General features: G+C 46.0%; 1 long non-coding RNA gene across 1 annotated transcript; it reads right to left on the bottom strand.

Moving 5' to 3' along the window:
* Positions 1-1504: 1504 nt before the first annotated feature.
* On the bottom strand, positions 1505-27844 carry LOC125434217. Its single transcript, XR_007244751.1, has 4 exons — positions 27665-27844; positions 21280-21284; positions 20902-20906; positions 1505-1538 (listed from the first exon to the last, which is right to left on the bottom strand). It is a non-coding gene; the product is annotated as an uncharacterized LOC125434217 (long non-coding RNA).

Below are 27844 nucleotides of genomic sequence, written 5' to 3'. Positions count from 1 at the left end.
GTGCCTTCTCCTTTCGATCAGTAGGATGAATGTGGGTGGGGGAATGTTCAACAGCTGAGTATTAATAAACATATTTGTGACCTAAGCTATTTCAATGTGTTGAACATGCCATAGGGTTGCCATAGTAACTTCTCTGACATAATTCATGTCCATATCAAGACTTTAATTCAGCTTCTTGTAAGTTTCAGATTTGGATAATTTCTGATACAATTAGCATTCCAGGATCAAATGTTTCCTTGGACTAGGTTCATTTATAGGAGACATTCTCCTTATGCTTAGAAGCTGAACTTTGTTTTCCATTTTCAAGGGTCAATTTCGAAGAAATCTCCACCTGGTTCCACATCTTGGCCTCATGGCCCATCCATGTAAAGCCAAGACTTCAATGGCCAGAAAATGCAGAAAGAAAAAGAACCGCTTCACGTTGTTTTTCCTCTGAATTAAGAAGATGGCTGAAACAAAGGAACTGTGCCCTACACCGCCTGGACTTTGTGTTTCTCTGTCCTCTGCGAGTAACTGCCCCCCCCAAAATATCTCCCCTTATTCACAAGAAGCAAAACCCAGTCTGACATGCTTCAGACTTCTCATTTTGCTCAGAGCCGACCTGTGTAATACCTGGGCTACAGCCTGACAATTCCTTATTTAACTGAATTTTGATCAGATCAGACCTGTCCCTGGTGTAATACCTGGGCTATAGGACCGACTAGGAATCATATTTCATAAAGGAATCATATTTTAATATCACCTAGTGTTCATGCCTTCCCAGCCCAGATTTGTCTTTTTATGTGAATGTCATAAAGTAATCATATTTTGGGGGGTGCTGTGTGGTTTCCGGGCTATATGGCCATGTTCTAGTAGCATTCTCTCCTAACCTTTCACCTGCATCAGTGTTTGGCATTTTCAGAGGATCTGATAGTAGGAAAGCAAGTGGAGTATATATACCTGTGGGAGTATCCAGGGTGGGAGATAGAACCATTGTCTCTAAAGGTGAAATTGGCAAGCTAGATTTACATGTGTTGAGTAGGAGCCACCCATTAGCATGTGAAGGTAACAATGAAGATAGCAAGGTCAATAGAGTGAGGAGTCATCTGAATAAGAAGTAAAGCTTGGCCTTTTGTTCCCTTTGATTGTATTACTGTCTACCAGTCATCCTGTGTTTGTGTGGAACTGATTAGTTACTGTCTTGTAAAGCTAAAGTGTTTTTCAAACACTGGTATGAAAGTTTTGTCTATGTTCATGGTTTCTTCTTTCATTGAAATTGTCCAGTGTGCTTGTGGATTTCAATTCGGCTTCCTCTGTGTAGTCTGGCGTACGTGGTTGTCAGAGTGGTCCAGGAATTTCTGTGTTTTCTCAAATAATATTCTCAACGTCCAGGTTGATTTATCATGTGTTCTGCTATTGCTGTTTTTTCTGGCTGAATTAGTCTGCAGTGGCTTTCGTGTTCTTTGATTCGGGTCAGCGCTGCGTTTGGCGGTCCCTATGTAGATTTCTCCACAGCTACATGGTATGCGGTGGACTCCTGCAGTAGTTAGAGGATCCCTCTTATCCTTTGCTGAACATAGCATTTGTTCAATTTTCTTAGTGGATCTGTAGATTGTTTGTAGGTTATGCTTCTTCATCAGTTTTCCTATGTGGTCAGTGGTTCCTTTGATGTCTTCTATTCAGATGCCCACAACTATTGACCTTGCTATCTTCATTGTTACTTACATGCTAAAGGGTGGATCCCACTCAACACATGTAAATCTAGCTTGTTAATTGCACCCTTTGCTCATTAACAGACAATGGTTCTTTCACCCACCCTGGATACTCCAACAGGTATATATACTCCACTTGCTTTCCTACTATCAGATCCTCCGAAGATGCCAGCAACAGATGCAGGGTGGCTAAACGCTGTGAGAGAATAATGCTGCTTAGAGACCACGGCCATACAGCATGGAAACTACATATTATCATTTCCCCAAAATATGATTCCTTTATGACATTCACATTAAAAGAGGAATCATATTTCAATATCACCTAGCCTACATGCTTACCCAGCCCAGATTCCTCTTTTTCTGTGAATATCAAAGAGGAATCATATTTTAATATCACATAGGCTACATGCCTTCCCAGCCTAGATTTCTCCATTCACGTGAATCTCCTAGAGGAATCATATTTTAATATCACCTAGGCTACATGCCTCCCCTGCCCACATTTCTCTATTTATGTGAATGTCAGAGGAATCATATTTTAATATCACCTAGGCTTCATGCGTCCCCAGCCCAGATTTCTCTAATCACGTGAATCTCATACAGGAATCATATTTTAATATCACCTGGGCTACATGACTCCCCAGCCCAGATTTCTCATTTCATGTTAATGTCAGAGAGGAATCATATTTTAATATGACCTATGCTTCATGCCTCCCCAGCCCAGATTTCTCATTTCATGTGAATGTCAGAGAGGAATCATATTTTAATATCACCTGGGCTACATGACTCCCCAGCCCAGATTTCTCATTTCATGTTAATGTCAGAGAGGAATCATATTTTAATATGACCTATGCTTCATGCATCCCCAGCCCAGATTTCTCTTATTATGTGAATGTCAAAGAGGAACCATATTTTAATATCACCTAGGCTTCATGCCTCCCCAGCCCAGATTTCTCTATTCACGTTTTGCTCAGAGCAGACCTGTCCCCAGTGAAATACCTAGGCTACAGGCCAGATTAGTCCTTATTTAACTAAATTTTGCTCTGAGCAGAACTAACCCTAGTGAAATACCTGGGCTTCAGGCCCGACTAGTCCTTATTTAACAGGTGTACCTCTGTGGCCAGCACCTGCAGAGACGTAGCACTGAAAGAAGGCCTTACAAGGAGTGCCTCCGTGGCTGGCACCTGCACAGACCTAACACAGAGAGAAGGCCTCCAGGTATGTATCCTGTGGACAGGACAAAAGTGCCTCCTTTCTGTTGCCCTTAATGCCAGAGTCCATTGCTTATTGGGGATGGTTTTTTAAGTGCGCAGATCCACTACAGTCTGTTTTGTTGGTTAATCTGTTGGCTTTGTTCTATTTATCTTTGGGATCATTTCGTTTTACCCTGAAGAACCCTTTTGCCTTGTTAAAAAATACTCACGTCTCCAGCATGCACAGCCCCACAGAAAAGATACTGCAGAGGAGGTTTGCATTTTAACTCCTAGAGCTTGACTTCTGTGTTTTTTCCATTTTGAAGGGTCATATTTTGAAGAAATCTCCACCCTAGTTCCCACATCATTTGCCTCTTTGCATGGCCAATCTATGACAAGCAAAGACTTCAATGGCCGGAAAATGCAGAAAGAACAAGAATCACTTCTTGCTGGTTTTCCTCTGGATTAAGAAGATGGCTGAAACTAAAGAACTGTGCTCTATACGGCCTGGACTTTGTGCTACTCTTTCCTCTGCGAGCATACCCCCCCCCCAATATCTCCCCTTATTCCCAGCCCACAATTCTCTATTCACGTGAATCTCCTAGAGGAATCATATTTTAATATCACCTAGGCTACATGCCTTCCCATCCCAGATTTCTATACTCTCATGAATCCTATACAGGAATCATATTTTAATATCACCTAGGCTTCATGCCTCCCCAGCCCAGATTTCTCTTATTATGTGAATGTCAGAGAGGAATCATATTTTAATATCACCCAGGCTTCATGCCTCCCCAGCCCAGATTTCTCTTATTATGTGAATGTCAGAGAGGAATCATGTTTTAATATCACCTAGGCTTCATGCCTCCCCTGCCCAGATTTCTCTTATTATGTGAATGTCAGAGAGGAATCATATTTTAATATCACCTAGGCTACATGCCTCCCCTGCCCAGATTTCTCTTATTATGTGAATGTCAGAGAGGAATCATGTTTTAATATCACCTAGGCTACATGCCTCCCCAGCCCAGATTTCTCTTATTATGTGAATGTCAGAGAGGAATCATATTTTAATATCACCTAGGCTTCATGCCTCCACTGCCCAGATTTCTCTTATTATGTGAATGTCAGAGAGGAATCATATTTTAATATCACCAAGGGTTCATGCCTCCCCAGCCCAGATTTCTCGTTTCACGTGAATCTCATACAGGAATCGTTTTTTAATATCACCAAGGGTTCATGCCTCCCCAGCCCAGATTTCTCGTTTCACGTGAATCTCATACAGGAATCGTTTTTTAATATCACCTAGGCTACATGCCTTCCCAGCCCAGATTTCTCTATTCATGTGAATGTCAGAGAGGAATAATATTGTAATATAACCTAGGCTTCATGCCTCCCCTGCCCACATTTCTGTAATAATGTCAGAGGAATCATATTTTAATATCACTTATGCTTCATGCATCCCTAGTCCAGATTTCTCTATTCATGTGAATCTCATACAGAAATCATATTTTAATATCACCTAAGCTTCATGCCTCCCCAGCCCAGATTTCTCTTATTATGTGAATGTCAGAGAGGAATCATATTTTAATATCCCCTAGGCTTCATGCCTTCCCAGTCCAGATTCCTCTTTTCACATGAATCTCACAGAGGAATCATATTTTAATATCACCTAGGGTTCATGCCTCACCAGCCCAGATTTGTTTTTTTATGTTGATGTCATATAGTATTCATATTTTGGGGGTGCTGTGTGGTTTCCGGGCTATATGGCCAATCTTCTAGCAGCATTCTCTCCTAACCTTTCGCCTACATCTGTGTTTGGCATTTTCAGAGGATCTGATAGTAGGAAAGCAAGTGGAGTATATATACCTGTGGGAGTATCCAGGGTGGGGGAAAGAACCATTGTCTCTAAAGGTGAAATTGGCAAGCTAGATTTACATGTGTTGAGTGGGAGCCACCCATTAGCATGTGAGTAACAATGAAGATAGCAAGGTCAATAGGTGAGGTCATCTGAATAGAAGTAGCTTGGCCTTTGTTCCCTTTGATTGTATTACTGTCTACAGTCATCCTGTGTTTGTGTGGAACTGATTAGTCACTGTCTTGTCGCTAGTGTTTTTCAACACTGGTAGCCAAGTTTTGTTCATGTTCATGGTTTCTTCCTTTCTGTTGAAATTGTCCATGTGCTTGTGGATTTCAATGGCTTCTCTGTGTAGTCTGACGTGGTTGTCAGAGTGGTCCAGAATTTCTGTGTTTTCAAATAATATTCTGCGTCCAGGTTGATTTATCATGTGTTCTGCTATTGCTGTTTTTTCTGGCTGAATTAGTCTGCAGTGGCTTTCGTGTTCTTTGATTCGGGTCAAGGCTTCAAGTGCGTTTACGGTCCCTTCTATGTAGACTTGTTCCTGCATGCTACATGGTGGCTGCGGTGGACTCCTGCAGTAGTTAGAGGGATCCCTCTTCTATCCTTTGCTGAACATAGCATTTTGTTCAACTTTTCTTAGATGGATCTGTAGATTTGTTTTTTTGTAGGTTATGCTTTCTTCATCAGTTTTCCTATGTGGTCAGTGTGGTTCTCTTTGATGTCTTCTAATTCAGATGCCCACAACTATTGGACCTTGCTATCTTCATTGTTACTTACATGCTGCTAAGAGGTGGATCCCACTCATCACGTATATAAGAAATCTAGCTTGTTAATTGCACCCTTTGCTCGGTAATTAACAGACAATGGGTTCTTTCCACCCACCCTGGCATACTCCTAACAGGTATATATACCTACTCCACTTGCTTTCCTACTATCAGATCCTCCGAAGATGCCAGCAACAGATGCAGGCGAAACGTCAGGAGAGAATGCTGCTAGGACACGGCCATACAGCATGGAAACCACACAACACCCCAAAATATGATTCCTTTATGACATTCACATTAAAAGAGGAATCATATTTCAATATCACCTAGCCTACATGCTTACCCAGCCCAGATTCCTCTTTTTCTGTGAATCTCCTAGAGGAATCATATTTTAATATCACCTAGGCTACATGCCTTCCAATCCCAGATTTCTATACTCTCATGAATCTAATACAGGAATCATATTTTAATATCACCTAGCCTTCATGCCTCCCCTGCCCAGATTTCTCTTCTTATGTGAATGTCAGAGAGGAATCGTGTTAATATCACCTAGGCTTCATGCCTTTCCTGCCCAGATTTCTCTTCTTATGTGAATGTCAGAGAGGAATCATATTTTAATATCCCCTAGTCTTCATGCCTCCCCAGCCCAGATTTCTCGTTTCACGTGAATCTCATACAGGAATCGTATTTTAATATCACCTAGGCTTCATGCCTCCCCAGCCCAGATTTCTCGTTTCATGTGAATGTCAGAGAGGAATCACATTTTAATATCACCTAGGCTACATGCCTTCCCAGCCCAGATTTCCCATTTCATGTGAATGTCAGAGAGGAATCATATTTTAATATCATCTATGCTTCATGCATCCCCAGCCCAGATTTCTCTTATTATGTGAATGTCAAAGAGGAACCATATTTTAATATCACCTAGGCTTCATGCCTCCCCAGCCCAGATGTATCTTATTATGTGAATGTCAGAGAGGAATCATATTTTAATATCACCTATGCTTCATGTCTCCACTGCCCAGATTACTCTTATTATGTGAATGTCAGAGAGGAATCATGTTTTAATATCACCAAGGGTTCATGCCTCCCCAGCACAGATTTCTCTTATTATGTGAATGTCAGAGAGGAATCATATTTTAATATCACCAAGGGTTCATGCCTCCCCAGCCCAGATTTCTCTTATTATGTGAATGTCACAGAGGAATCATATTTCAATATCCCCAAGTGTTCATGCCTCCCCAGCCCAGATTTCTCGATTCACGTGAATCTCATACAGGAATCGTTTTTTAATATCACCTAGGCTACATGCCTTCCCAGCCCAGATTTCTCTATTCATGTGAATGTCAGAGAGGAATAATATTGTAATATAACCTAGGCTTCATGCCTCCCCTGCCCACATTGCTGTAATTATGTGAATGTCAGAGGAATCATATTTTAATATCACTTATGCTTCATGCGTCCCTAGTCCAGATTTCTCTATTCACGTGCATCTCATACAGAAATCATATTTTAATATCACCTAGGCTTCATGCCTCCCCAGCCCAGATTTCTCTATTCTCGTTTTGCTCAGAGCAGACCTGTCCCCAGTGAAATACCTGGGCTACAGGCCCGATTAGTCCTTATTTAACTGAATTTTGCTCTGAGCAGATCTGTCCCTAGTGAAATACCTGGGCTTCAGGCCCGACTAGTCCTTATTTAACAGGTGTACCTCTGTGACCGGCACCTGCACAGACCTAACCCAGAGAGAAGGCCTCCAGGTATGTATCCTGTGGGCAAGACAAAATTGCCTCCTTTCTGTTGCCCTTAATGCCAGAGTCCATTGCTTATTGGGGATGGTTTTTTAAGTGCGCAGATCCACTACAGTTTGTTTTGTTGGTTAATCTGTTGGCTTTGTTCTATTTAACTTTGGGATCATTTAGTTTTACCCTGAAGAACCCTTTTGCCTTGTTAAAAAATACTCACGTCTCCAGCATGCACAGCCCCACAGAAAAGATACGAGAGGGTTCATTTTTAACTCAGAGCTGACTTGTGTTTTCCATTTTGAAGGGTCATATTTGAAGAAATCTCCACCCAGTTCCACATCATTGCCTCATGGCCAATCTATGACAAGCAAAGACTTCAATGGCCGGAAAATGCAGAAAGAACAAGAATCACTTCTTGCTGGTTTTCCTCTGGATTAAGAAGATGGCTGAAACTAAAGAACTGTGCTCTATACGGCCTGGACTTTGTGCTTTGCCCCTTCAATGAAAGATTGGGAGAATTGGATCTTCAGTAAAATGGAAGCAGATGAACTAACTTGGAAATTAAGAGAAGACCTTCAAAAGAAACTGTAACTTTTATGAAACTAATTTGAGCTCAATTAGTGCAACTTGAAGATTACTTAACAAATGTTGAGTAAAGGGAAAAATAAAAATACTAGATTTATTTATTTATTTATTCACTCAATTTGTATACCGCCCTCCCCCTAGGGGTTCAGGGTGGTTTACATCAATAAATACATTAAAACATTAACCAGCTGTCAACCTACTGAAACATTTCACCCTCACAAAGTTAAAACCTATTTTGTTGATGGCGTCAGAATCATTCATTTCCCCTTCTCTCTCTTCCCTGCGCCCACAGGAGGCCAGATATTATCTGTAGCGAATTACCGATGTTATCCCGGCTGGCCAAATGCCTGGCAGAACAGGTCCGTTTTGCAGGCCCTGCGGAAACTCTGTATGTCCCACAGGGCTTTGATCTCACCTGGGAGCCTGTTCCACCAAGTAGGGGCCAGGGCTGTAAAAGCCCAGGCTCTTGTTGAGGTCAGCCAGATCGCTTTGGGGTCAGGGATCACCAACAGGTCCACCTCTGAAGAACGGAGGGGCCTTACGGGGCAATACTAGGAGAGACGGTCCCGTAGGTATGCAGGTCCGAGTTATTGAAGTTATTGTATTGGAACTATTGAAGTCATTGTATTGGAATACTAGTAATGTGTGGGATTAGCAAATAGTATAAAAATGTTATATAAAAATTGACTAGGTAGTTTGGGCTTCTTTTTTCTTCCTTTTTTTTCTCCTCCTCCCTGAATCGAGGAGGGTTTTCTTCTTGTGTTTCTTTTTTTCTTTTTCCTTAAAGACAGTTATAATGTTGTATTTGTGAATGGACATAATATGGAATAATCCTTGATGTAATTTTAAAACATTTTATTCAAATAAAAAAATAAAACATTAAAAAAAGAAAAGGGGAAAAATGCTCCCCTCCTCCCATTATGGTGTGCTGCTCCTTAATAGGATTAGGTCCTTGTGGCGGACTTTGAAGAACTTCGGGGCGTGGGGCAAACTCTGTCAAGCTGAACTGGAAGAGCCTGTTTGCAAAGTTAGCGAAGCCTATCTGTGTGTGGGTGGAGAGAGGGGGAAATATGAGAAAGCAGAGCCCATTTGCAATGTTAAGGGAGCCTGTGGGGGGGGGAGGGAAGTCTGAGAAAGGGTTGCCCATTTGCAAAGTTAGGTGAGCCTGTCTTTGTGTGTGGGGGGAGAGGGGGAATCTGAGAAAGGAGAGCTTGTTTGCAAAGTTGTGTGGGGGGGTATCTGTAAGTAAGCTTTTTTATTGGATAATTAGGCTAGGTTATCATTACCTATGGTAAATTGTGAGGCCGAGGGGCGGGGGCTAAAGGCAGGAGGTGCTGGTTCCCTTGATGGGCACCATTAACCCACAAACTGCTTTCTAGAGTATTTGTTGGTACAATGGGCTTTACTGCTAGTAAGGAAATAATTGCACCCTTTTTTTCTAGCTGGAATTTTAAGTTGGCATGGAAATGTATGCTGGTATAAGTTAACCGGTTTTTTACACTTCAGGAAGTCTACGCAACGACACTGGTTTTTGCCTTTGCAAGCCTTTTTGACTGTACTACCATTCAGACATTGGATCCCTTTCACAGTTTTACCCTGCATTCCAGAAGACCTTTAATTAAAATAAAAAGATAGCCGAAGGTACAAAATTCCAGATGCTAAATGCCCATTTGGAAAGCCCTAACTCTCTGCTTTCAGTTCACTGGCCAATGAGATCTAGCAGTGCAGAGGCATATGATATATTCTTGTCTTCCATGGGCAAAGGGGGTGCGGTAGATCCATCCACTTTTCATCATCCTCATTGCCTGCTACTCCCCTTTTGATGAAGCCTTCCTCGTTTCAAAAGCCAAACGACCAGGAAAAAAAACAGGAAACAAAATAAAACCCTACAAAGCAGATTTCAAGAGAAAAGAGCTGTTAGCCAAAGAATGAAACTGCCTGAACTGGCTAAAAATTTTTTAGGGCAGATCTGGAGAATTTTTTATGATGATGCTTGGGGATTTTTGTGCGTTCCCCTCCCCCCCACCCCCATGCCCCAGTGCTGTTCTTCTTTTCAGCTTGGTGGGCCACTGCGAGTAGCAGAGTGCTGGACTAGATGGACTCTGGTCTGATCCGGCTTGCTTGTTCTTATGTTCTTATGTTCACAGTGTCATCCTTGAGAGAAGGAGAAATACTCACTTTGTCAGGCTGAGGACAATCAGGAGGAGCATCAGTGAAGACCCCGAAACCTCATTAAGGGTTGCTGAAATGAGAAAAGTGCCATCACCCTCCAATGTCTTAGCCTGGGTCTTGCCATATTTCTTTCTACTGAATGCTTACTGCTCAAACAGACCTGGGAACGTTTACCTTTCATCTCCCTCTGTACCAGTCTGTCCTTATCTGAGTCTACAGCTGCAGAGAAGGGGGGGGGGGGTGATGGAGCTGAGTTTCTTCAACCCAAGTCTCACCATTCTGAGGAATCTGTGTGCGAGTGAGTGTGTGGGGAGGTAAGTGTGGGGCGGGGTTGTGGGCCTGACGTATCTACGCTGGGAGATGTAGTGCTTTGCCTATTCTGATGTTCTCAGTTCTGGCAATACAAGTCAACAGCTTTTCTATGCATGCCATCAATAAATAAGAATTCTGCTTTCAAAGTACTGATTCCTTTATTGACCAGGTTGTGATAAAAACATTGTCCTGCCGAGATCCCAGTGACATGAGCTGGGGAATCTTGGATTTTTGTGTGGGAAGCTGGTAGGGGTTTGCAAAATTGAGTAGTTTGCAAAAGAAATTGGTTTGCAAAACGCTTGTTGCATTGACCATTGTTAACCCAAGATAAATCTGAAACATTCTGTCTCGCCCAGTGGCTACCAGTTCCTCTGGAGGTCCAACAACAGGGCACAAGGCTGAGGTCTTCACTTGCTGTTGCCTCCTGGCACTGGGATTTGAAAGTTAACTGCCTCTAATCATGGAGGATCCCTTTAGCCTCCATGGGTAGCACCCATGGATAGACCCATCCTCTATGAATTTCCTTTATAAAGCCATCTGAGCCTGTGGCCATCACTATACTCTCTGGAAGCCAATTCTACATTTTAATCCTTTTGTCTGCTTTAAATCCCCTGCCCATCAACTTCATTGGATGTTCTTAAGTTCTGTTTTGAGATGGATAGGGAGATTAAACTGGAGTTCAATGGTACTTTGAAGAAGAAGAGAAGAATTTGGATTTATACCCTGCTTTTCCCAACTGTAAGAACTCCTTCCCTTCCCCTCCTCACAACAGGCACCTTGTGTGACAGGTAGGGCTGAGAGAGTTCTGAAAGAACTGTGACTAGCCCAAAGTCAACCTCCATGTGGAGGAGTGGGGAAACAAATCCAGTTCTCCAGATTAGAGTCCATCACTCTTAACCACAATGCCATGCTGAACGCTCACAATATTCATTTCGGCATGAAGATTTTGGAATCAGAGCTCACTTTTTCAGTACATGAATTGTACATCCATGAGGTAGATACATTTATCAAAAGGGGAATATAAAGCAAAGAAAGGTACTTACCGGTAACATCAAGAAGGATGGTTTTCTCAATTTGTTCCTGTATATGAGGGTACCAGACCTGACAGGTGAGCGGTTTGCCCTGATCATTTAGGGAGGGCGTGAAGGTGAAGTTGGACCCATAAATCCAGCTGCTGTTGCTGTACTGATTTTTCCATTGGGATGATCTATATCCTGTCAGATTAGTTGCCCATGATACATTGGCTTCAATCTCAGAGCAGGGCCCGAGCGCAAAGCAGGTCAAAACAGCTTTCTTCCCAGAAATCAGAGCCGATGATTTCACAATTTCTGGTTTCTCAGTGAACTCTGGAAAAGAAAAGAAAACTCTCCGTGTAAAAACTAAATGAAAACACAGAAGGTTGATTGAGAACATGCCCAGTTGGGATAAAAGGCTGGTAAAAGCTCTCATGCTTTTATAATTGTGCAGAATGTATAAAACAAAACTGTTCAGCGGGGCATTTTTATCACAGAGAATAAGGCTGCTTAACATCCGTGAAATGTATTCCATTTTTCATTGCTTTGTTCCTTTTATATGCTACTTCATTTATTGCATGGTTTGCCAGTTTTACTGTTCAGCCCTGTTACATTATGTGTATCCCCTATACTATTTGGAGTCTCAAGGTGGCTTGCAAACTCTTTTCCCTTCCTCTCCCCACAACAGACACTTTGAGCAGCCCAAGATGTTATTTGTCTAAACACGTTCAGGTTTTTGAATGGGGCATCCACAATTCTGTGACCACCAACGTTTTTTGTAAGCTGTGCAGTGACGTAAACATAGTATTGGTGCCACACAGATTGGGTGGCTGCCCAGCAGGGGGAGCTCTTGCAGTTGGCAAAGTTCTGTCCAATCCTAGGGAACTTCTGCCTAGAGGTAGGGAATGGTTACAGAGACTATTGGTGACCACTAACACAGTGGTATATCAGCAAAAAAATGGTGCCCAGGAGAAGTATTAAAATGGTGTCAACCCCAAAATTGTGCACCCCCCAAATTGCACCCCCGGAAGGGGGCAGAGGGAAAGATGCCCTCTTATCTATTCCCCCTATGGGCCAGTTCATTCTCCCATGAGCCAAAGCCCTGCTGGGCTGTGTACCAGCCAGCCCAAGCTGCCCCACTGAGCACCCACACAAGCAGGCATGTGGCTTCTTCCAGATTCTGCCTCCAGCCACTTCTTCCTGGCCCCTGCTGGGCTGGAGAGACAACAGCGGTGCCAGAGAGGTGGCCCCAGGCCAACTATTGGCTGTCAGAGGTTGGACAGTGCCTGCATGCCTGCCTGCTCAGCTGCCTCCCTCCCTCCCCACTGCCCCTGCATGCAATTCTCTCCTGCACCCAGAATGCTGAGTGTCTGGCTGGACCAAGCAAGTGGTGAGTTGTTGAGAGGGTGGGCAAAAGCAATAGCCATGTGGTGGGCAAGCAGGCAGGCAAAGCAGCAGGCTGGGTGGGGCAAGTGGTGAGTTGTTAGGGGCAAAGCAGCCACCAGTGGTGCACCATGGTGCAAGTGGCAGCAAGGGGTGGCAATGAGAGTTTGGTGGCGGGCACAGAGTTTGCCCAGGGATTTGGCAAGGGAGGGGGAAGGGGTGGGGTGGGGGCAAAATGTGCCCTCATGTAACCCAGGCACTATGACCCCCTTTCCCCCCATAGATACGCCACTGCACCAACCTGGCCTTTTAAGACTCAAAATGTCACACCTGTGATTGCAGCTGAACTTTCCTATACCTACAAGCTTAGAAGACAACCAAATAACAGAGAAATAAACAATAGGAGGAAATGCTTGCCTGTGACGAAGACATGAACCATGGTAGAAGCTTGGGTGGTGTTAAAAATATGGCCGTCTGCGTTGTCCGCGGTTTGAAAGTAGTAGTCCCCTGCGTCCTGTGGCTGGGCATTAAGGATGCTGAAGGAGCAATTGCCTGCATCCAAATCACCTGTTAACTGGAAATGATTTGATTCAGTCTTCCACCTGTTGTCATTGGTGGCCACAATAATGTTTTGATGCGAGAAAGTTTTTGCCAAGGGATCAGATTTTTCCCTTTTCCGAAACCAATAGCCGTACCGTTTCTCAGAGTCAGTCCTCTTGGAATGATAGCTAATGACTTGGCAAGGAACATGAACGCAGAGGCCGCGTTGCACAAAGACAGACTTTGGAACCTTCAGTGCAAGCGCCCCATTTTGGCTTGGCGAATCTTCTAGAGAAAGACAAAAAAGAGTCACGTGACATAGGAGTACAGAAATCAACAAGCTCCATTTTGCCCACAATGGTCCCCAACATGATGCCAACCTGGCCAACAGCCTTCACAGAACCCACCAAATGTTTTTTGAGAAAGTTGGCAGGTGTGGCGCCATGTTAAGCCACAGTCTTGACCTCAGTGAGGGTGGGATGAGTGGGAATGGGGAGAGGGCCTTCCCTATGGCGCAGGGAGATAGCATCCTGGTGGATACATCTCTAGCCTTTGCATTACAAGCCCAAGGGAAACGGGAAGTACTTCAAATGTTCTGACAGAAACTGCCTTCAGATACCACAAAAAGGGCTCAAGACAGTTTTGAAAGTTATTTTGTTTTCTCATCTGAAAATTGTTGGTGGATAAACATTATTAGCAGAGTTTAGCAGATACCAACAGAGACCCAGATACAAGCGAGTTGCATAGTATAAAAGTTTACTAGCTACAAGAGTAGGGTAACGTGGAGATAAAACAAGAAATACTATACTATACTGTTACATCTTTAAAGTTGTCTCAGCACATGGCTATTCCTGACTCTAATTGTCTCTGTGAGAACCAAGAAAGCAAGTTAACTTTATAACTCCAGGACCGTTTCTACATGGCCACGCTTGGGGGGTGCGTTGGCGTATATGACACTGACGCACCCCCCTGGGACCGTTCACATGAACGGTCCCAGTAGGGGCGGGGAAGATGGCGCAGTGCTGCGCCGTCGCCTAAATGCCTTACCTTCCCTCCAACCTTCCGGTGTGTCGCCCAGGCCAGGGGACACACCCCCTGCCCTGCGCGACAGCTTTGGAGTAAGGCGTTCGGGAAGGGCAGGGGGATGGTGCCTTCCAGCCGCTGCCGTTCGCGCTGCTGGAGGGGAGCGAGGTAAGGCGTTCGGGAAAGGGCGGGGGGATGGCGCCTTCCAGCTGCTGCCGTTCGCGCCACTGGAGGGGAGCAAGGGCGGCACTGCTGCGTTGTAGCAGCGCCCCCCATGCGAACAGCTCCCTAGGGATGGCGTTTTCCTAGGGCACTGTTTTTGGCCCGTGCAGAAAGGGCCCAGGTCTCCATGCTTATAAACATATAAGCAATGGCTACTCAAACTGGCCAATAGCTATCAATAGGTCAGCTCATTAAAATGTGACCTCAACATCCTGTTTACACACAAAAAGATTAACATTTCCATGACTGGTTGTGAGAGACTCTTGCGAAACAAAAATACACCAAACTTCCTGTGAGGGCTATAGGGGGAAACCTCAGGGAAGCAGTTCCCACAGTCATTCAGTAGACCAACAGGGAAAGAGGTGCCCTAAGGATTACCATCATAGTGATGGCTTGATGTCACTTCTGGGTGAAACCTGGAAATGACCTCATTACATCAGTGTGCCACTCTAGGATTCACAGAAAACTCTATAGTAAAAGCATAGAGTTTCCCATGAATCCTAGAGAATCGTGTGGATACGATGACTTCACTTCTGGATAAGTCCTGCATGTAAAGATGCTAGAATCCATGTGGGGCCCAGGGATCCCTTGAAATTAGAGCTGATCTCCAGACTACAGGAACCAGTTCCCTTGGAGAAAATTGATGTTTTGAATGGTGGACTGAATGGCTTTGTACCCCTGGCCTGTCCTCTCCAGGCTCCACCCCCAAATCTCTGGTAGTTTCCCAACTTCGCAACCCTACCTCACCAGTGGCCGGAGGGGCCCTAGAATCTCCACCCATTTGTGATGTCATGCCATCACTCAAACGGGACCTGCCAGTCTCCCACTGGGTGCTAACCAGTCACTTGCTGGAAACCTTACTAGTAAGCCAAAATTCCGACTGTACACAAAGGTCACAGGCTGCTTCCGCGTAGGAATTTCCCCTCTCTGGGAAACAGAAAGCCCAGATCTAGACCATGACTTGTTTGGCTCTTACGAATGTTTCTTTCCTCTTTAAGCTTGATTAAAAATAAAACTTAATGCAGTTTAAATGAGAATGTGCATGGTCACTCCAGAGAGAGCACTTGGCTTAACCCTCCACTGTAAAGTGCTGCTAGGAACAGAAGGAGCTAAGTTCTGCCTTCAAAATGGCGACACTAAATTCCACATGGCCTTCCTCCCCCTTTTCAGCTGAGGTGTGCTGTAGCATTCCAGCCCAGCTTGGCAGGGACAGCAAAAGAGAGCCAACGGAAGCGGAGGGATGCGAAAAACTCTGCTGTGGCTACTTTTGTACAGATTCTTTATCCATCACATGGCATTGTTTTGTATTACTGGAATCAAATCCCTGTGAGGAGAGACTTAGGGAGCTGGGTATGTTTTTGTCTCGAGAAGAGAAGGTTAAGGGGTGACATGATAGCCATGTTTCAATGTCTGAAGGGATGTCATGTTGAAGAGGCAGCAAACTTGTTTTCCGCTGCTCCAGAGACTAGGAGAAAGAGTAATGGATTCAAGATGCAGGAAAGGAGATTCCACCTAAACTTCTTGACAGGAAGGGCTGTTTGACAATGGAAGACACTCCCTCAGAGTGTGATGGAGTCTCCTTCTTTGGAGGTTTTCAAACAGAGGATGGATGGCCAGCTGTCAGAAGTGCTTTGATTGTGTATTCTTGCATGGCAGGGGGTTGGGCTTGATGGCCCTTGTGGTCTCTTCCAACCCTATGATCCTACAAAGCAGTTCAATCAAATGTCTATCCATCAGTCCACTTAAAATCTCAGTAACTTAAAATATAATTACAATTTTAAAACATAATATGAATGCGTAATTTTAAACATAAATCAACTCCAGGCTTTTCCAAATATTGCTGTGCTGTTTCTGTTAAAAAAACAGAAAAATAACTTGGGGGAAGGCTTTCATGGCCGGAATCACTGCGGGGTTGTGTGGTCTTCGGGCTGTATGGACGTGTTCTAGTAGCATTTTCTCCTGATGTTTCAGAGGATCCTCTGAAGATGCCGGCCACAGATGCAGGCGAATCGTCAGGAGAAAATGCCGCTAGATCACGGCCATGCAGCCTGGAAAAAGAATAGAATAATTTTATTGTCATTGTGCAAATGATAGCGGAGCCAGAAGTGAATTTATTTCCCTTCTGGACTTTGTTCTGATTAAAGATTAGACTATGTTTATTTTCTGTGTTAGATAGGTAGAAGCCAACTGTATTAGATAGGAAGTACAGGATTTTATAGGATGTCTTTTGTATTTTCTTGTATTTGGTGTATATGCATGTGGAACCCTCCTTGTGGCCTCTCAAGGCAGGGATTCCTCCCGGCTCCATTTGGGCCTGTCCCTTTCACGTGTAAAGGTCCTCAAGGGATGCAAACAAAAGGAGATCCCGGAAGAAACGCCTCGCCCTGCCTGATCCCGTCAGCAGGCAGATAAGGGGGCCATCGTCATCAAGCTCCCCGAACACCTGAGGGACCCTTTGTGTTTTCCCGCCAGTGCACACGTCATCGCCTCGCCCTACCTTGGCGCACAATCCAAGAAGGAGATGCCCATCGAACTCTGATTGGTTCCCATGTATTGCAAATGCATGATTGGCAGCTTTGTATTTTGCTAATGAATGGTGGTGGGCTGTCTTGTATTCTCCCGGACTCCCGACGGGAGAAGGGTATGTAAGATGTTGTAAAGCTGCTAGGCGGCGGAGTCGTTGTGTGGAACGGAGGTGCTGACGCTTAGGTCAGCATCTCAATAAAACCTTCTTTCTTATTGTACTCGCCTGTCGGGTCTTGTTTGGGTTCCCCTGCGCTGCCGAGAGCTGGGTATTGTGGGGTTAATAAAAGTTACCAGGCAGCGCGGTAGCACACACACATTGTGCCTTGTGTCCACACAACGAAAATACAAAACAGCGAAAAAACCACACAACATCCCAACTTCGGTGAGTTTGGATTGTACAGCCTCCTGTAAAGAGTCTCAAAGCGGCTTACAAACTCCTTTCCCTTGCTCTCCCCAGAACAAGTAGGTGGGACTGAGAAAGTACAGCACGCTTTATGTAGAGAAGCAGGGAAACAAATCCAGTTCACCAGATACGAGTCCACTGCTCAGGTGGAGGAGCGGGGAATCAACCCGGTTCTCCCTATTAGAGTCTACCTACTCTTAACCACTGCACCCTGTTGGTGCTTAGTATGCAATCAGTGGATACTCCTTTACTATAGGGTTTACCATTTGTTTAGGGTGTCCAGATACAATGGCCAAAAAAGAAGCTAATGGGGGGGGCGCGCAATAGCAGCAGGAACAGGTATGTGCAGATGCTGTTTCTATCCATTCATCACTCATGCTCCGGTACATTTTTCCTGCCCTTTTGTGGCAACACCCATAACTCCTTTGACTCCAGAGAGACAGAAGCACTGTAACACACTGGCATAGCGCCAATGGGGACATTCGGGGCGGTCCGCCCCGGGCGGGCTCCTGCCAGGTCACGTGGGGGGCGGCAGCAGCGGCTGCCAGCTGCCGGTTGTGGCTGGGCTGCTGGGGCAGACATGCAGCCCAAGCAGGCCTTCTTGTGGGCATGCTGGGGCTGCCTGAGGGGCGGGGAGTTCGAGGGGGAGGGCCCACAGCTTGAACAGGCACCACATGTGACCTGGTGGCTTGAAGAGGAGCAACGGAAAGGCTGCCGTAGAGGGAGCCCTTTCCACTTCCGTGAGCCACCAGAAGTCCCAGAGCGCCTGCCTGCCGGAGCCTGAAGACAAACAACAAGTCAGGTAAGCAGCAGGCACTGGGCGGGCGGGGGCGGCAGCGATCCGCTGCTTGGGAGGGCAGGTGGGCGGCCTGGGCAACTCTCTTCCTCCCCTCGGCTGCTCTGGGGGTGTTTGGTGCGCTTCGTGGCCGGCAGGGCCTTCTGCAGGGATTGTACCCCTGTAAAAGAGCCTGCAAGAAAGTCTCCAGCTCTTTTACAGGAGAAAAATCCCTGCAGAAGGCCCTGCTGCCCACTGAGAACGCCAAAAACACACCCAGAGCAGCCGAGGGCAGCCCCAGCCAGGTCTTGATCTGGGGGGGGGGGGCGATCCGCTGCTTGGGAGGGCAGGGGGTGGCCTGGGCAACCCTCTTCCTCCCCTCGGCTGCTCTGGGTAGTAATGGTGGAGGGCAGCTGCCCATGGGGGGGGCACAAAACTCAGATTTCGTCCCGGGCTACATTTTCCCTAGCTACGCCCCTGCTGTCACAGCAGCCAGATCATTTGGCATTCCCGCCCCACAGAAGTCCAAATTGCACCTTCTCTCTTCTTCGACCCTTTCGGCAGCAAAAAAGAAAAGAAAAAAGAACCAAATATCTTTGTAATAAAAAGGAGGAAAGTCTTACCTGCCCCGAGAACCTGAAGTATCACACGGACTTGGTCATCACTGATGTATTTATATCTTGTTTGACAGCCCATGGTTTCAAAGTAATACTCCCCCTCATCCCGTGCCAGGACATTCCAGATGCGGAAGGAGCAATTGCCTAACGTTGGATCGCCTGTATACTGGAAGCGTTCTGCGAGGGATGCTTCAATTGTCTTCCTGTTATCGTTGGTGGCTACAAGAACGTCACGTTCATTGGAAATCAAGGGAAGACGGCGTTCCCTTTTCTGATACCAATAGCCGTAGAGCTCCTCAGAGTCGGACTTCGCCAAGGCATTGTACGTGAACTGGCAGGGAATGTATACAGACTGACCTCGTCGCACAGGGCCAAAAATAGGTACATCGGGGTCATAACCTGAATTCTGACTCAGCAAACCTTCCAGGGAAACAAGAAAGGAGTTAATAGACATATGAACAGAGGGATTGTTAAGCTCTGCTTTGCCTTGGCCCTACTATTGTTCTACCTAGGTTTTCCAGGATGATCCCAGAGTCCAGACCCTGGAAAGCATCTGGAAGACATCTGGAAACATCCAGAGATGGTCAGAGCTCACTGCTTAGGTGGGTATGCTGCTGCCTGTCTAAATGAATTCTGTTCCCAAACACCCTGGGTCTGCAACCTGCGGCTCTCCAGATGTTCATGAACTACAATTCCCATCAGCCCCTGCCAGCATGGCCAATTGGCTGATGGGAACTGCAGTTCATGAACATCTGGAGAGCCGCAGGTTGCAGACCCCTGCCCTAGAGCATAGGTGTCAAACTTAGACCCTCCAGATGTTCGTATACAATTCCCAGCAACCCCTGCTAGCATGGCCAATTAGCCCTGCTGGCATGGGCTGATGGAAATCGTAGTCCATGAACACCTGGAGGGCATGAGTTTGACACCTGTGTTCTAGAGCAGTGGTGGAGACCCTAAGGCACGTGGTGGCATTCAAAGCCCTCTTTGTGGGCACGCATGTCGTTGCCCCAGTTTGGGCACTCGGCAGTGGCATAGCACCAAGGGGGCAAGGGGTGCCTGATGCACTGGGCGCGCGCCCCTGCAGGGGTATGGTGAGGGCATTCCAGGGGTGTGGCAGGGTTGTTTTGGGGTGTTCCAGGGGCATTCCAGGGCAGGGCGGGGGCGGACAGGGGTGTGGCAGGGGCGCAGGTCACACGTGTGCCCTGGGTACAGTTTCCCCTCGCTCCGCCCCTGGCATGCGGTCTCTAAAAGGTTCGCCATCACTGCTCTAGAGAATAGATTCTCAAACAGGGCTGGCAAATTCCAAATGGCACCTGGAGATCTTCTATTACAATTGATCTCCAGATGACCAAAACCAGTTCCCCAGGAAATAATGGCTGTTTTGGAGCATGGACTCTATGGCATGCTTATTAAAGCATGCCGGGCGGAGCTACGACCCCACCTGTTGAATATCATCAATAGCTCCCTTGAGCAAGGAGTTTTTCCGGGTGGGTTGAAGGAGGCAGTGGTCCGCCCACTCTTAAAAAGACCATCGTTAGATCCTGGAGATCTGGCCAATTACCGCCCCGTTTCGAATATTTCGTTTCTGGGGAAGGTAATTGAGAAAGTGGTGTTGGAGCAGCTTCAGGGCTTCCTGGAGGACACATCGACCTTCGATCCCTTCCAGTCCGGCTTCCGTGCTGGGCATGGGACGGAGATTGTTCTTGTCACCGTCACAGATACCCGTGATGCAACTCTTGGACCGGTAAGGATCGGGCGCTGCTGGTGTTGTTAGATCTTACCAAGAAGCATTTGATGTGGCTCGGAATTTCACGCACCTTTTGACTCCACTTCCCCGCCCCAGCGCCACTTCCGGGTGCGGGGCACTGTCCTTCAGTGGATTGCCTCGCTTCAAGCCTCGACCAGGGTCAGCAAGGTGTAGTGTGGGGACCAAGCTTCCCGGAGGTGCTCCAACTTCCATTGTGGTGTGCCCTCAGGGGCACTGTTGTCTCCGCCATTATTTAACACATCTATATGCCACCCCTTGCTCAGTTGGTACGGAGCTTTGGGCTTGATCCTGTCATCAGTAACAGCTGATGACACTCCAGCTCATTCTGTTGATGAAGAGGGGAACGGGTCATCACCCCTGGGCGGCTCTCCAGCATTGTTTGGAGGTGGTTGCTGGTTGGCTTGAAGCAGAGCAGGTTAAAACTGAACCCGCCAAAGACGGAGATCCTCTTGGCTGGGGCGGGAAGGAGGGGTGGGGATTTCCAGCTGCCCGAGTATGGGAGGGGGGCTACATTGGGACCGGCCTCCTCCATTCGTGAGCTCTGGGGTCTCACCTGGATTTGTCTCTTTCTAATGGAGACTCCAGGTGGCTCCATGTAACCCGGGTTGCCTTTTTCCATCTGTTTTTCAAAGCCTGGCGGCTGGCCCCCTTCCTCTCAACTGGACCTGGCCACCGCGCGGATCCACGCTAACGGTCCCTCTCCAGACCTGGATTATTAGCAACTCGCTTCACGCAGGCCTTCCTCAGTGCCTGATTCGGAAATTAAAATTGGTTCCAGGAATGCGGCGGCACGCTTTGCTCACAGGAGGTGCCGCCAGAGACCATGGTCTCAACCCAAAGCAGCCGCCTGCACTGGTTCACCGCATTGAATTCAATCGCTTTCAAGGTGTTGGTTTTGACCTTTAAGGCCTTGGCGCGGGCCTGGGGACCCTCGTACTCATCGGGACCGCCTTGCCCCCATATGTCCTGCAATCGCCCCTCTGCGCCAGCAATGGATGCTGCTGGAGCCTTCCACCCGGCCAGAGTCTTGAAGCAGCTCTGACCCCTGCCTGGTGGAACGCTTCTACCTCCAGCTAAGCAGGCCCTCCAAGTGGATCTTAATAAATTCCCCTCGGGTAAGAGGGGGCTTCTGCAGTAAGACAGAGCTGTTCCACCGGGTAGTTGCCTTTGGGGGGAGCTCTGGCTACACGATGCCCCCCCCCCCTCCTCTTCTAAAATCTAGGACCCCTGTCAGCTCCCCCCCTTCCTCTTCTTTCCTCCCCCCTCTTTTCTTAGGGGACTACGAGTAGGACACCATCGGCAATTTTGATAGATGCTGCATTTTAATGGGGGTTGATTTTAACATATAGAGCCATATTTAATAACTATTTAAAATTTGATTTTATTTGTGCTCTATCTATTTGTTTGTTCGCCACCCTGAGCCCTTCGGGGAGGGTGGTTTATAAATATAATTAATGATGATGATGATGATGATGATGATGATGATGATGATGATGATGATGATGATGATAGTCTGGTGAGGTCGGTCTCCTCCCCAAACACTGCCTTCCCCATTGGGCTGCTGGTCCCCCCAGACCACTGGCAGGAAATGGGGGGATAGGGTTGGGAACCCTCCTGAAAATTTGGGGATTCAGCCTGGGGAGGACAGGGAGCTCAGTGGGGTACAATCAGAGGTGGGATCCAGCAGGTTCTCACCAGTTCCCGAGAGTGGGTTACTAATTATTTATGTGTGCCGAGAGGGGGTTACTAATTGGGTCTGCTTTTCCATCTCCACGCCCTCGCCTCCCCGAGAGGCATACTGCCTTTGAACGTGAAGGTTCCTTATAGCAATTGCGACTAATAATGTAACTCCCTGAACTGGGTTAATCCCTTTCAGGTACTGCAATTAATTGATTCTCAGCCTTTCATACCTTTTATCTCACCAGTCTCTATCAAAGAACCTGTGTGTTTCACCATTGCTGTGTTCAGATTTGTGAGCTGGGGCATTTTCTATAATGTGATGATGATTTAGAAATGACCTGGTGCAAAAAAAAATTGTGCGGTCGTGGTGGGGTGGCTGCCCATGGGGGAGCATCCAACTCAGGTTTTGCCCAGGGCTCAGGTTTGCCTAGGTACGCCTCTGCCCCTTTTGCTAAGGGGGGGCTGGCGAGGGAACCTGTTACTAAAATTTTTGGATCCCACCACTGGGTACAATGCCTCAGCTCACCCTCCAAGGCATCCATTTTCTCCAAGTGAACTAATCTCTGAAATCTGGAGATAAGATGTTATTCTGGGGAATCCCCATATGCCACCCAGAGGCCGACATCCCTACGTCCTCAGGCTCCACCCCAAAATATCCAGGTATTTCCCAACCCAGAGTTGACAACTCTGCTTCCAAGCTGTGATAGCAATTGTTCACAACTTGATTTTTCTGTTTCACATGGGAAAACCCAGTTGCAAAAGGTTGCTGTTGTACACTGGGGATGTTTTATCCAACAGTGCCTGAAAATAGCCTTGGTGGCAGACCCTACCCCCTGCCCCAGCATACTACCCTGTTTCCCTGAATATAAGACATCCCCTGACAATAAGACGTAGTAGAGGTTTTGCTGAAGTGCGAAATATAAGGCATCCCCCGAAGGTAAGACGTAGCAAAGTTTTTGTTTGGAAGCATGCCTGACGAACAGAACACAGAAAAATAAGACATCCCCTGAAAATAAGACATAGCGCATCTTTGGGAACAAAAATTAATATAAGACACCGTCTTATTTTCGGGGAAACACGGTAGCAGTATTTCTGGTGGCAGTTTTTCTTGGGCCTTGGAGCTGAGGTTGGGATGATCCAACATCTTACATCACAAGCTCTTAGTCATTTTCCCATCACTTCAGGGGAGAACCTGCCCTCAAAGGTCCACATAGATATTTCCAGAATCTTGGCATTTGAGCACATTGTACCTACTTTTGTACAGAGAAGTCCAGATCAGGATGGATGCCAGATTCTGCACTTTCCAAGATGGATCCATGAGCTGCTGGCGTCTTCTGTTCCCTGGCGACCTGTTATGATCACTGGAAGTTTGTTTCTGGGGCAGCAGCTGTGGGGCAAAGGGAGGAGGAAGAGTAGACAGCAAGTAGATAGTGACATATCCAGATCATTCTGCTTATTGAACTCCTTATTTTTGACTAAGATCCACTTTCAATTTTCATGGGGCTGCAACATCTGAGCAAACTGTCCCTGTTTCATACTCCTGCCATTTGGTCATGTCAGTGGTTCTTGTCACTGCCTTTTCTCCTTTCCTTTTATTATTAAGCTTGCATGACTGAAGGTCTTGAGCACAAAACCAGCCTTCCACAACAGATCAAACAGACAAAACAATATAACATGACAAAAAAGACACAAAATGCCAAATCAGTAAATTCATATATCTGAGAAAGTCTACAAGGCATTGGAAAATAAGATAGAACAATGGGCCTATTCAATCTTTTTTTCATAAAATCAACAAAATAGTACATAGTTTAACAACATTTTAGGGAGATTACTTTTGTCCGATATTTTGCAACTAATTGGGCTACTTCTGGATCAAAAGCTGTTAATAAAAGCACTGGCCAGAACTTGCCAGGCAGGTGATATCTAGATGAGCAGGCCATTAATCACAAAACAAGGAAATATAATAAACACTCTGTAATGTACCAGATACACAATCAGAGAACAGTATTTTAGTGAATCATCCTCTTACTTCTCCAGCTAACAAGGCATTCAATTAAACAAAAAAGCAGAGGCGTATCTAGGGTGGTCATCCAGGACACGTGGGAACCACTTGAAGGGGGGCGCCGTTGGATGTTCAGTCTCCTCCCACTCTAAACTGTGGGTTCTGTAGTTCAATGCTGGGTTCAGCCTGGCCAGGTCCAACTTTAAACTTTTGGCTCTTCCCCCAAAGCTCCACCTCCAAAATCAGGTGAACTTCAGAAGTGGAACCAGCAGTATAAAGCTGGACCCAGCCCAATAGAGTTGAATTCAAATGGACTTCAAAGGTAGATCTCACAGCAGACAGCTGGCCACATCCAGGTTTAATCTGTGGGCTCTGCATCTGGTCCACGTGGTCTTTGGAAGCAGAGCCCGGTTGAATGCTGGACTTGGTTTGGCCAGGTCCAGCGCTGAAGTGTGGGTTCCTCTTCCAATGTCTACATGGACTTGGGAGTCAGTGCAAATGATTTAATGCTGGACCATGCTAGGCTGAGGGTGGGGGTAGAGAGGGGTCTTCAGTGCTTGCCTGGGGCATGGTTTTCCATAGATATGCCCCTATTCACAAGATGCAAAAAGCCCAACTGAGCATCAGGCCCTGAAAAGAGAAACTTCAGTCACAGGTTAAAGATAACAATCCAAGCTCTGGACTGCAATAAGAACAGTGCAAACTCTACTGTAGAAGTATATTGTCCAGGGACTCTGAAACTACCTGCTCCAAACAAGATCTAAAGAATTATTTTGGAATTAAAAGCCTCGATAGCTGCAGGTACATACTGACCTTTTTTAAAAAAAAAAGGAAAAAAAGAGCATTTGTATCAGTTCTAACAGTTTCTGTAGCCGAGTGAACATGGACTTATCAAGTGAAATTATTGCTAAACATAACCCCTAGATATTTAAAATGAGTTGCCTGCTCTGTTTTCCTCTTTAAAAGTCCAACTCTTCTGTCTAAAACAGTTTTTTTCAAAAAAATAGATCATTACTTTAGATTTACCTCAGTTTACAAATAGCCCCTCCAGAGAACAATAATCAATAAATGCATTTAATAGCTTACAGAGCCAAGCTTATGGGTCTAGAAAATAGGACCATATTGTCTGCTTAGAGCAAAACAGGAATTTCATGCCCAGCCAGTATAGACCCATAAAATACTGATTTTGGATGGTAAAGGATCATGCCACTTACTACTTTTTTTTCAAACTTGGTCCTATTAAAAGTGACTGTATTTTTCAAATGTTTTGCACTTTTAAAAAGCTATATATCATTCATCACTTCCATTCTCAAAGGTGAGTCAAGCAGGTAAGATAAAGGAAGCTGTATCAATTAAAAAATTCACTGTCAGCTCCCCAGAAAAAGGAGAGTCCTGGTATTATCATATGGGAGAGATGTCGTCAAAGAACCAGTGTGGTGTAGTGGTTAGAGCAGGGCAGGGGTGTCCAACTCTGGCACTTCAGATGTTCATGGACTACAACTCCCATCAGCCCCTGCTGGCATGACCAATTGGCCATGCCAGCAGAGGCTGATGGGAATTGTAGTCCATGAACATCTGAAGCGCCAGAGTTGCACACCTCTGAGTCAGAGTATTAGACTCGGAGCTGGGAGACCCAGGTTTCAACCCTTGCTCTTCAATGGAAACTTGCTGGGTAGCCTTGGGCCCATTCACTCTGGCTCAAGGCTGCCAACCTGCAGGTTGGACTCAGAGGTTTCCCAGAGTTAAAACTGATCTCCAGACCACAGAGGTCAATTCCACGGGAGGACATAGCTCCTTTGCAAGGTAGACTGTATAGCTTTTGTAGCCCACTGTGCTTCTTGCCCTCCTCAAAAGTCCACCTTCCCAGGCTCCACCTCCAAACCTCCATGAATTTCCCAACTCGGAGTTGGCCATCCTAATCTCTACTCAGCCTATCCTACCTCACACTACTGTTGTTATTGAAAAGATAAAAAGAGGGGAAGCAGAAGTATTATATTATATAGCAGTATGGTAATAGGTTCCTATTGGGGGGAAAAAAGTAGGGTATAAATACATAAGCAAATAAATGTCCCATTGTATTGTCGAAGGCTTTCACAGCCGGACTCAACCGGTGGTTGTGGGCTTTCCGGGCTGTAGGAAAGCATTCCAAGGAATGTAAATGCGAATACAAATGTAAATGGACTGAAAACCCCAACTGCAATACAATGCAGTCAACCACACCTTTTTATTTATTTTTATTTATTTATTTATGGGATTTTTATACCGCCCAACCCCCGGAGGGCTCTGGGCGGTGCACAACACAGATTCCACATATAATATATACAAACAAAACCCCATTAAATTAGAATTTAAATTTAAAAATTTAAAACACACCGGTAAATTCAATAAAAATGGCGTCAGCAATAACCCCAATTAAACCCTTCCAAGGAGGGGGGAACAGAACAAAAAGTGGGTCCCCTAGATGACAGGGGGACTCCAAAACCGGAGGAATAGAATAGAAGGGGTACCTCGATCAGCGGCTGGGCACTCCAAAGGCCCAGTGGAACAACTCAGTCTTACAGGCCCTGCGGAATTCACCAAGATCCCGCAGGGCCCGGACAGCTGGAGGAAGAGTGCATGGCAAGTTCCACCCAAACACTTACTGATTGGTTCTCTACCCTGGGACATGGACAATATATACCCCACTAAACATTCCCTTCTCACCGGACACAGTGTGTAACGCACCTCTCTGTGATACACTTCTGAAGATTCTACCCACAGATGCAGGTGAAACGTTTGGAACAAGATCTACCAGACTACGGCCACACAGCCTGGAACGCAGTGGTGGGATTCAGCAGTTTCACGCCACTTTGATAGAACCGGTTGTTAAAATGGTGCTTGTAAACAACCAGTTGTTAAATTGGTTGTGGTGGGTTTTCTGGGCTGTGTGGCTGTGGCCTGGTGGATCTTGTTCCTAACGTTTCGCCTGCATCTGTGGCTGGCATCTTCTGGGAGACCCAGGTGATACACCTCTGAAGATGCCAGCCACAGGTGCAGGCGAAACGTTAGGAACAAGATCCACCAGACCACGGCCACCCAGCCCGGAAAACCCACCCCAACCAGTTGAATCTGGCCATGAAAGCCATCGACAATAAGTTATTCAATTATTTGAATCCCACCACTGGAACCAGTTGTTAAATTATTTGAATCCCACCACTGCCGGAAAGCCCACAACAACCAAATGTCCCATTGATCATGCTATGACTTCTACTTGTTCATTATATGGTGAAAACAGAATCCTGACAAATCCCCAACCCGCCCAGCTATGTGCAAACTTCCTTGCCCCGCCTTGTCTCAAGGAAAAAGAAATAATATTAACCATGAAAAGATAGATTGATGAGAAGGACAGACTCCACCTGTAGAGAAATTGAGTCTATCATTTTAAATTTCTCTATTTTAGTAGCTTGTTTGGCTAAGTGTAGAGCCCCAGCTGTAGAGCATGTTCCTTTTAGTTAGGACTCAAATGATTAACACCTGTTAGCAACTGTTGATTTTTGCCAAGCTGACTCAGCTAATTATCAAGAAAGAATGATTGG

The sequence above is a fragment of the Sphaerodactylus townsendi genome, linkage group LG06 (genome assembly GCF_021028975.2).
Source record: "Sphaerodactylus townsendi isolate TG3544 linkage group LG06, MPM_Stown_v2.3, whole genome shotgun sequence".
Taxonomy (NCBI): Eukaryota; Metazoa; Chordata; class Lepidosauria; order Squamata; family Sphaerodactylidae; genus Sphaerodactylus; species Sphaerodactylus townsendi.
The sequence above is the reverse complement of the archived record's forward strand: the minus strand, read 5'-3'. Positions and strand labels throughout refer to the sequence as shown.